The sequence below is a fragment of the Ursus maritimus genome, unplaced genomic scaffold (assembly GCF_017311325.1).
Source record: "Ursus maritimus isolate PB19 unplaced genomic scaffold, ASM1731132v1 scaffold_31, whole genome shotgun sequence".
NCBI classification, from domain to species: Eukaryota; Metazoa; Chordata; class Mammalia; order Carnivora; family Ursidae; genus Ursus; species Ursus maritimus.
Genome location: NW_024425675.1, coordinates 12,032,027 through 12,043,240, shown reverse-complemented (window position 1 = coordinate 12,043,240; position 11,214 = coordinate 12,032,027). Strand labels below are relative to the sequence as shown.

The window sequence follows — 11,214 nt, the reverse complement described above, 5'->3', positions numbered from 1 at the left end:
AGCGTCGACTCTGATACTTGTATGATTTGATAGTGGTTACAGAATGATCTGCACTGAAGCTCCCAGCGTGACACAATTGCTCGAACCCAGGGGGGGGGGGGAGCTTGCGGGGAAGGCTTTGGCAGAGAGGAACCCCCACGCATATGCTTTCCCGGCCACCTGGCTGTTGTGAACAGCGGCTCAGCAGCAGGTGAAGGAGCCCCAGGCCCGGGGACTCGTCCCTGTCCGCACTAATGCTGCTGCCTAAACACTTTCACTCCCTTCGGCTTGGTTTTCCCACAGACGCTGCTGACTGGGGCTACTGCTAAGCCGAAGCGGGCTGGAGGTCAACAATCCGGAGACTGCTCTTTATTATTAAAGGATCAGCACGTCTTAATGCACACATCCGCTGGGGCCCAAAGATCTGGGTCTCCGGGAAAGAAGTTTTCTCCTTCTCTTTAAATTAGCGAAGACAAACCCACAGCAGGTGCGGGGGTGCGGGGGCAGCTCAGGGGTCGTTCCTATATTCGAATTCTAAATGTGGAACGGAAAATCTTGAATAAGGAAGCTCCTCTTGCTCTCCAGACTCAAGCTGCTGTGTCATCGAGGAGTCTGTTTGCAGACATGAGCTCCGCGTCATGAGCTGAGCCTTGGCTCGGCCCCGCCCCCGGGAGCACTTGGACCCGACGGCACAGAGCCTTCGCGGGGCGCTGCGTGACTGCCAGGGCTTAGCGGCTTCTCTTACCCTGAATGCAGCTCCTCAACATGTCATTACCCCTCCCACACATGGAACCCGTCTCCCAGGTAAATGTTTCTGCTCCGCTAACGCCGGTTCCCGGTATAAAACAATCCTCCTCTCTCCGCTCCCTGTGGGCCACCAGGCACACGCGGAGACCGTGCTGGGTGGTGTGTGCTCAGGCCGGGGCTGCCCTCACATTTTTCCTGCAGTGATCACACGACGCGAAAGGGGAGCCTGAGGAAGTGTTGGCTCTGCCTTTTCTCCCCCATTGTTTCTTTCCTTCCACAATTGGAGGGAAAAGTGTCGGGTTTTTGTGAAGTGCCATAAAATTGGATTTAATAAGAAGAAATTAGGAAACCATGCCATTGAAATACCTCATAACATTAGCAAAAGAAAAAGGCAAAAAATTGGGCCGCCTGGGTGGCTCAGTCGGTTAAGTGGCTGCCTTCGGCTCAGGTCTTGATCCCAGAGCCCTGGGATCGAGTCCGCATTGGGCTCCCTGCTCAGCAGGGAGTCTGCTTCTCCCTCTGACCCTCCCCCCATGCTCTCTCACTCACTTTCTCTCAAATAAATAAAATTGTTTTAAAAAAGCATAAAATAAAATTGTTAAAAAAAGGCATAAAATAAAATTAGTGGCTGGGTGGGTTATCTCCAAATGCGTATTGCTGATGAGATGATGAGACTCCCTTGCAAATTTGACTGCAATGACTAATCAGAACTTATCTGTTCCAAATCTGAATGAGATTAGGGTTCGGGGAGTCTGCAGGAGTATCGGGAGTGCAGGGCAACTTCCCCTTCCAGCTGCTGCCTGTGTTGCACATTGATAGCAGACAAAGCAAAGAACAGAGACAGACAATCCACTCTGAAAAAACAATAAAGCAACCAGCGTAGATGGGTGCCAAGGCATTAATAAGCCTACAATTCAAACAAAAGCAATCTGTTTTTGTCTATCAAGTTTGCAAAGATAAAAGAAACTGTAATTCCCTGTGTTGGCAAAAGGTACCGGGGAGCTACTAGAATCAGATAGACTGGTTTTGCTTCTTAGCTCTTCCTCTTACTATCAAAGCGGACACAGGCATGTCGTGTGTTTTCTCTGTGACTATTTCCTGTTCTGGAAGATGCAGATAATGTTAGTAACCACCTCACAAGGGTTTTGAGAAATTTCAGTGAAGTAATGCTTATAAAGTGTTTAGTATCTGACCCAGAGTAAATGCTTAATTAATATTGGAATTCTAATAATTATTATTGGAAGCTAGAAACCCAATATACTGATGGGGGAGTATGAACTGACAAAACCCTAAATAATAAAAACATGACATATATGTTAAAACCTTACTAACAAGTATACATCTGACTTAAGCACCCCGTTTCTAGAAATCTACTCAGAGGAAACAGGACACAATAATATGTTTTACAAGGATAGCTTTTATGGTATTTTTTATAATGACAGAAATGGAAACAATTTAAATACCTAATAGTAAGGGAGTAGTTAAAAATGATGGTGTGTGTGCCTCCCAGTTTCAGTCAGGTATCTTTCCAAGAGATGCCGGTGATGTTTTTGAGGAATATTTAATGGCTAAGAGGAAATAATACTATGTGGGAATAATGGTTTTCGGTGGTCAGTGGGATTGCCCGTGATTTGTGATTTTTATTAATACTTGTTCGTAATTTTAAATTTGTCTGTGATCAGTCAACAAATACTTTGGGGGCATCTGCTGCATATTGGGCACCCCGGTGGGCACCACGGATAAGGTAGTGACTACAGCAGATGGAGTACTGTCCTCACAGAGCTTCCGGTGTCGCCACTGAACATGTGTTCCTCTTATAACAAAGAGGCCTACTAGTAACACAAAAGCGGAAACTATCTTAGTTTGTTAGGTTGCCAGAACAAAGTACCACGGGTTAGGTGGCTTAGACAACAAATTATTTTTCTCACGGTCCTGCAGGCTTGAAGTCTGAGATCAGGGTGTCGAGAGGGTTGGTTTTCTTCCAAGACCCCTTTCCTGGGCTTGCAGGTGGCTGTCGTCTCCCTGTGTCTTCACCTGGCCTTTCCTCTGTAACTGTGTCCAAATTTCCTCTTCTTAGAAGGACACCAGCCTGATTGGATTAGTGTCCACTGTAGTGACTTCGTTTAACTTAGTGACCTCTTTAAAGATCTTATTTCCAAATACAGTCATATTCTGAGGTACTGGTGGTTAGGACTCCAGCATATGAACTTGGTGGGGGGAGACAAGTTCAGCTCATAATAGAAACCATTTGATAATATTTCTTGTCTGACGATCACTCTTTTGAGTTATATGGTAAAGAAACCATGTGCTTCTTCTTTTCCTTTCGATTAGCCCCTTTGGCGAGCCCCTTTGGCGAGCCCCTTTAGGAAGACGAAGAGCACGGACCTCTCTTTGAAAGCCTGTTCATTGGCCCTAAGATGGGCAGCTGTGGAAATGTTAGTTTAGGGGAAGGTGACTTAGATGGGAAGTCCTAAATCATCTGTAGAGGATTATGATGTCATGGCGACATTCAAGGGTTTCCCTGGCACTTCAAGTCTGAGCGAACTTCAAGTATGAACTTGAGGCGCCTAGTGAGTCCAGGGTCCCCACCTCAGCCCAGAACTAAGCATTCCATGTGAGCCTCCCAGGGAGGACTTCCTGAGGGCGGTGTCCCAAGGTCTAACTGAATTCAGATGCATAGTCTGCAAATGAAATCTTCTGGGTGTGGCAAGGGCCATCCAAGGAGAAGGAGTCATTGATCGAGAACAGTAAAACCAGAAGCTTCTTTTATTCTATAAATCCAAATTTACTTTCATTAAAAGAGGGGATAGATGGCTGTTTTCAGCTGGAGGATTACCACAGGGTCGGATTAATGTAGACGTGGACGAGAACCTACAGACATCAAGTCCATTCCCTTGTTTTAAAGGTCAGGAAACTGGCCCGCCAAAGTCACCGAAGTTTGCCCAGATCACACATGCGATGAGCAGCGAAGGCTGATCTCAAGACCAGGGATCCCGATCTTGATCCGGGGTCATTTCTGTGCTAAACTCCGAGGGATGGAGGGAGCACGTGTGCTGGTGGAAACAGTGGACCTGAGGTTCTGCCCCAGCTGCAGACTGATGGGCTATCTGAGGGCTCTCTTTGGTCTCCTGTTGGTGGTGGTGGTGCTTTTTTACCTTCAAAATAAAAGTTAGATACTCGAGTCCCTTTGAACACTAATGTCCCTCCAGTCTTCTGTGGGTGCCACTCATTCTATGAATGATTTCCAGCACACTAACAAAAAGAGCCATGGTGTCATGTCTCATCTAAGGAAGACGGAGGACTGGGAGGAAAAACAAACAAACGAACAAACAAAAAACAACTTACAAAATGTGGGAAACAAACGATAAAACAGTTTGCAATCTTGTGTTTGCCTCCACTTACGTTAAAGAGCGAGCGTCTACCTCCCAGCTCATGGAGTGATTACACTCTGATACTTTTTGTTTGCCTTTTCAGATTCCTGCAATGTCATTCTTTTTTTTTTTTTTTTAAGATTTTTATTTATTTGAGAGAGAGAGAAAGCATGCACAAGCAGCGGAAGGGGCAGAGGAAGCGGGAGAAGCAGACTCCCTGCTGAGCCGGGAGCTCGATGCGGGACTTGATCCCAGGACCCCGAGATCAGACCCCTGAGCAGAAGGCAGATGCTTAACCGACTGAGCCACCCAGGCGCCCCATCCTGCAATGTCATTCTTACCTCTGTTTTTATTAGCAAGTGAAACATCTTCATCTCATTTTCTTCTCCTCTTGAAATGCTAAGCTATCGTTTTCAGGGTGCCAAATGTCAAGGGATTGATGAAAGTTATTTTAGCTTGTCTTTTTGATTAGTTTTAAATGTTTTTCTTCTTTTCTTCATTCTTCTCTCTGTGTTCTCTTCAGTGTGCGATTAGGTTTGTTTTCGAAAGGTGTTGTAACCTTAGCAAAATTTTCATTAGCATTCCCTGTGCACATTTTAATTAAAGGAAACTCATACTTTGCTCAAGCCATCAGAGAAATGAAAAGTATAGTCTAATGCTAAATACGCTGGTATTTTGCATGAAATTAACTGGACCCCCTTCTCCAATGTAAGAACAGAAAGAAGGCCATAGACCAACACCCACTCACAGAAAAATTCATAAGGAGCACGGTTCCAAGACTGTTTCCAATTATCTCATGTCCTTTTTGGTTTTAAAGGACAAGGATCTAAAGGAGGAGTTGTACCTTCCTGGATGAAACAGAGCATTAATTGCTGACATTTTTACTTGCTGCTGCAGAGCATACGTGAGGTGTGAGGCATATATTTCTACAAGGTTCCCGCGTCAGTTGTACAATTTTTACTCGGGTTTCTTGCATTAGTCCTTTACTAAATTGATGCTGCTAATTTCATTTATGTTACAAAAATTGAAATTTAAACCATTAGTCTTTCCCTCAAGTATACAGAAGACTAATAAACTGTATTTCACTTGTCAAAGTTTCACTTGTCACTTTTATCATACATAGTGTTTATGGAAATAAGGGTTCTTAGAATTTTCTGCTTTTTTGTTTCAGCAACAAGGGAAGACCATCTATTTTATTTTGTTTAGAACTCTTATTTTCTGTCATTTTAAATGAACCTAAAACTTTGCTCTGGAGTATCTGATCCAAGAGTCTGTATTTTTTTTTATTTTAATGTTTTTTTATTATATTATGTTAGTCACCATACAGTACATTCCTGGTTTCTGATGTAAAGTGTGATGATTCATTAGTTGCATACAACACCCAGTGCACCATGCAATACGTGCCCTCCTTACTACCCATCACCGGTATATCCCATTCCCCCACCCCCTCCCCTCTGAAGCCCTCAGTTTGCTTCTCAGAGTCCATAGTCTCTCATGCTCCAAGAGTCTGTATTTTTAGCAACCTTCACATGGTCACTTTAAAAAATTGCTTTTAAACAATCTTTCATTTTTGTGCTCTTTTGGTCAGTATGACTAAGAAATTACTCCGGTTGGTGAGTAAATTTGAAGATAACTCCCTCCATGTGCCAAAGAACAAAATGTTACAAGAACTGCCTGTTGATTTGCTGTGGTTCCTTGACAAAGAATCTTGAACTAGCCAGGAATCCACTGAGGCCTGGAAAGAACGACAGTTATGGCACATGACCCCTGCCCCGGTCCTAACTCCTTCCACCCTGTGGGCCTTTAGCTCCTTATTCCAGCAAGTGTTGGCCACGGAACCTGAGAAGTGAAGTAAGAGCAGTTGAGATGTCCACAGAGCAAAGAGTGGATGGGACCCCGTCCACCTCCGTTCATGATCGGTGCACACTCTGACCTGCAGATAATTCATTAATTCATAATGAGAAATCACTGTCACAGAGATTTGGAGTACTTAGAGTCTACATGGCCTCCTCGTGGACAGACTGACATGGCAAGTCAAATAATACTACAAAACTGCTACATGAGAATGAAATTAGAAACTAGGGAGTTAATGGCATCCGGCTAAAAGAGTTGAACGTATCCATTTCATAAAAGGGATGTTCTTACTAATGGGACCACAATATTTGAAGTCCATTAGCTAACTCTCCTTCATCTCCGGATATGCTTGGATAGGCATTCTACCATTTACCTCAGTGACTCCCCTTCTTCTATGTTTCCTAACTGACCAGCTCCTTTAATGATTTATACATTCTTTATTTAGACATATCAATACATTTAATCATATCATGGTGAAATTAGCCCTGCCTGGGAGCCGTGCTGTCTCTTTAAAATGATGGTCATTCATCCATCAAATATTTATAGAGCGTCTCCTGTGGGCCGGGCCTTGTATTTCGCATTAGGCACGTGGCGGTAAGTGAAGACGAGTTACACAGTCTGGTGGGGGAAATAACTAAACAAGCAATTATAGTCCCGTGTGACAGGTGTTACGGAAGGAAAAGAGCAGGGAGTTATGGGTCACGTCCTCCCTAGTCTAAGGGACTCGAGAGGGTTTCTGGGAGAAAGTGATGCCAAATTTGAGAACTGAAGGATGGGGTTGGGAAGGACAGAGATGAGAAGAGTACGCTTGGGAACTTCCTGTGTGAAGGCCCACGGGGGAGAGAGTACAAGTGACCTTCAAGGCACGGAAAGAATTTCATTAGGGCCATAACGTAATGTGGAGATGATAATGGCTGGTGAGCTCAGCAGGGACCAGATCAGGAAGGCTCTTATTAGACTTGCTGAGAAGACTGGACTCTCTCCACGCTTGCTACGTTTCATAATGGGCAGAAATAAAGCCAGGAAGTGGGCACAAAGGATGTCCACACAGGCTTCCGGCTGAGCTACAGCACAGCACTATGCCTTGCAATAGTCTGTAGGAAAAGTGGAGGGAAGTGGAGGGATTCATTTGCCTGCTTTTTTCCCATTTCCTGTTTTCCATCATTAAGGGTTACCCCAGGTGTATCAGTTCCAGTTAACCAGAGAGGCAGAACCAAGGGGAGACTCTACGCATGGATTTGTCACAGGAATTGGCTTATGCCCTTGTGGGGACTTGCTTGACAGTCCCATAAAGCTGTCTCCGTATTTGGTGCAGGAGCTGGAGTGCACAGGGCAGGTGGTCGGGAAGAGACGATGATGAGCAGGCTGGAAGTCCATGAGGAAAGCCTACGTCTGTTCTTGCTTCCTTCGACCTCTGTGGGGAAGGTGGTCTGGCAGAAGAGGGCGCTCTTTGTCTTCGAGCTTAACACACACCCATGGCCTAGGATTCGGGAACACTGAAGGTGAATTGAGAAAGTAAGACAATTGCAGGCCCAGCTGCTGCTTCATGCCAATGCGGTAAGTCACCCAATCAGCACCACATGTCAGCTACAAAATGGCGTCCTCCTTTTGTCCACCTAATGAATCTCCCTAGAATCCCCGTTGGTCCATCTTGGGGCATGGCTTTCAGACCAGAATGCCACCTGCTTCTCCTCCAAACCTCATTCACGGGCCAGTGGTTGAAAGCACAAGACCTGGTGGGAATTTAATTCTAGGTAGCACCATCTGGCCTGTGTGGTGTGGAGCTTCATCCAAGTGTAGAAGTTCTAAGAGAAGCCAAAAACTTTGAGCAGCTGTTGTTCAGGCCCGGCATGTGTAGAGCAAGTGTCGGTTGGCCCATAGCAACCAACACTTGGTAGCAGAATGGGCTGGGAGGCAGTATATCTGAGGGGATCTGAGGTGCCTCAAAATAGAGCTATCTGTTAGGAAATTTCAATAAAATTATACATAATAGGACGTTTAAGCCTGAATGGAAAATGTTTTAAAACTGAGTCAGAAGACTTTGAAAAGTTTATTTTTATTGGGCAAAGAAACATAATATTTCAGAACCCTGTCAACTGAAGCTTATAGTTCTTATGTATTGACTCTAAAACCTTTTACGTAATAAATAATTTGCAAATTTGGGTACTTTACCGCTAAAGTTTTTAATATCCATGTATATCTATTATACATTACCTATGGTTATAACACGGAGTGGTGCTTCACTCAGATTAAGAGCTGCAATTCTAAAAGCTGGTTCTGAATGAGAATAACCTTTCATTCAGCTTCTTAAATGTTTTTATCAGTAAAACTTAGTGGTAGGATTATTCCCGTTGATTATAGTGACTGGTTGTGGGGAGGGGGAGGGATTAAACTAGATCATGATGGTCCTTTGGGGTTTGTGAAATAGTGCTTTACATTATTTTTTAAGTAACTGAATTATCAATGGATCAATTATCACGACTTTCTTGTGGGGTATAGATCAATTTGAATTTCTTGTTTAACTTCAAATGAAAACAATCCGTGTTGTATTTTTAGAAAACTAGACAGTAGGAATGATCACGGGCAGCTTCACAAAGGAGGTAAAGGTGGTCTGGAACCATCCTTTGTCTCCACTTCAACACTCACAAAAATTCTGCAAGTATTAGACAAGACTCTTTAGACTGTGTCAGAAAACTGACTTGAAATAGCTTAAGCCAAAAAAAAAAAAAAAAAAAAAAAAAGAGGAATCTATCAGCTCTTGTAACTGAAGTCTAGAAGATTTCCCGTGTGGCCGAATTCAGAGACTCAAGTGATATTGTCAGATATCTTTGTCTGTCTCTTCCTCTCATGCACACATACGCAGTTTCTACCAAATCCAGCCCGAGGTAGGCTCCACCCCGAATCCCCACTGAGCAGCCTCAGAGGCTGGGATGTTCCTGGTGACCATGGCGAGTAAGGTGGCTGGCAGTCCCACTGTGTAGTAATGAATTAACTTTACCCAAAGAGAGATCTGGCCTAGGTCCTGGCCCTTGTGACATAATCCCTAAGCCCTTAGAATTTCCAAAGTGATGGGAGTGTCTTTGTTATCCGTGGTTAGCAGCTTGGACCACATCTGGTGGTTTATTCTAACGAGGTGATTCAAGGCGAGGGCCCGGCCACGCCAGAAAGATCAGCCATTTGATGAGAAAGTTGTGACTTGAAGCCATGAGATATCAGCTTAAAATCAGGAGAAGGGTGGTGGTTAGAAATTGAATCCAACCATGTGGGCAATGATTCAATGAGTCATGCCTAAGTAATGAAATCCCACTGAAACTCTGGAGACCAAAGCTTGGGCGAGTTTCCCTGGTTGGCAATATTCTTTAATTGTTGTAACATTTTGATGCTGGGAGCGTAATGCATCCCTGAGAATGCATATTTAGAACCCTCTCACACTTTATTTTCTGCATCTCTGGCTATAATTTGTACCATTTTGCTATAATAAAACCATACTTCTAGTAAACTGAGGGTGCTCATGGGAGCCCCCAAATTTGTAGCCAGCTGGTCTGAAATTAGGATGGCTCTGGGAACCTCTGAGCTTCTGAGGTGAGGGTAGCCTTGTGGGGACTGTTCCTTCAGGCTTTGAAGTTTGGCATCCTCTTTGTAGTTGGTGTCAGAAGTTTTGGGGAGACTTGTCTAGATGACTGTGCCCTTAACCTTGAGTTTGTCTACCTCTGGTACCCATCACGGGGGAACAGCAGTTTCTGAAAGGAAAAATGCTGGGTAAACAAAAAAAGAAACCAAACAAAATAAATAAAACAAAACCAAAACAAATGCCCAATTAACTCCCTTCTCAATGTGCTCCATCACTCTCAAAAATATGGTACCTATCACAATGCCCCATGGCTACTGTTATGGACTGAATGTTTGTATCCCTCCCAAATCCATATGTTGAAGCCCTAAACCTCAGTGTAATGGTATTTCGAGGTTGGCTTTTGGGAGGCAATTCGGTTTAGATGAGGGCATGAGGATGGGGCTCCCATCATGGGAGTAATGTTCTTTTAAGAAGAGAAAGAGAGACCAGAACTCAGTCTCCCTGCCATGTAAGGTCACAGGAAGAAGGTGGCTGTCTACAATCCAGGAAACAGGTCTTTATCAGGAATTGAATCTGGGGGCACTTCACCTTGATCTTGGGCTTCCAGCCTTCAGAACTTTGAGAAACTAATGTCTGCTGTTGAAGCCACCCCGCCTGTGGTATTATGTTATGGCAGCCCAAGGCAACTAAGGCATACTAAGACCTTCCAGGGCATGCTTACCCAAAGCTGGGACCTTGGACAACATTTTGTGTTTTGTACCTTCCCTAATGACCAGTCCTGAAATAAAGACTTGACTTAAGTAGCTAGTTATTGATAATGAATGTGCTAACTTTCTTCTAACACTTACTTTTGAAAGTCATTGAGTTTTTAACCCAAATCACAGAGTCATCTAGAATGTAAGCTTCAGGAGGGCAAGGACTAGTTAGAAAGCTGCCTGGTGTCCAAGGGGTCAATTAAGACAATGAGCCAAACCCTCAAGCCTTTACTCATTTATTGCAATAGTGTCAGCAAAAGGCCACAAAGGGAAGGCAGGTGCTGGCTTCCCCTCTGTTCCATGTACTCATAAATGGAGCTGAGCGAGGACCAGGTAGATCCGTACACTGCTGAGGGAGCACTGAGCCACAGGGTCCCGCCATTTTGTGGAAGGGGGGAATTGGGGGCAGGAAAAGGGCAAGGAGTGGAAAAGTACTGAGCATGAGTCAGAGTGGAGGAAGAGGTCTTCCAGTACCTCCCCACCATCAGGAGGTTCCCTGGGAAGCCTGCCAGGCTCAAACCTTATAATTAGCTACGGTCAGGCCTGAGAGATTACACGTAGGATTTTGGCCTGGAGTGGGACTCCTCAGGACCCTGGTCTGTTTGTTCCCTAAGGCAGCATTGGGGCCCGAGACAGTGCGAGGCACAGAGTAGGCGCTCAGCAAATTATTTTTACAGCTGGCAACCAGAGCCACTGAAGATGCCCCAGGAGCTATTCCATTGGCCCTAATAATGTCACTGAATGTTAGAGCACCTGTCTCCAAAACGGATGGCTCCAGCAACACATCAGATGCCCAGTCTAACAGGTCTCCAACAGAGCAGCGAACACGGGAATCGTGGCACGGGGTTGGGAGGTAGAAGAAAGACAAGAGCTGGCAGAAGACAAAAAAGAAAAAAAAGTGTGAAGAAATGAATGGATGGTTACTGGAGGTTTGGGG

General features: G+C 44.7%; 1 pseudogene; it reads left to right on the top strand.

The window, feature by feature from the left end:
- Nucleotides 1-590: 590 nt before the first annotated feature.
- LOC103672641 overlaps nt 591-11,214 on the top strand; it is a 51,315-nt pseudogene continuing 40,691 nt past the window's right edge.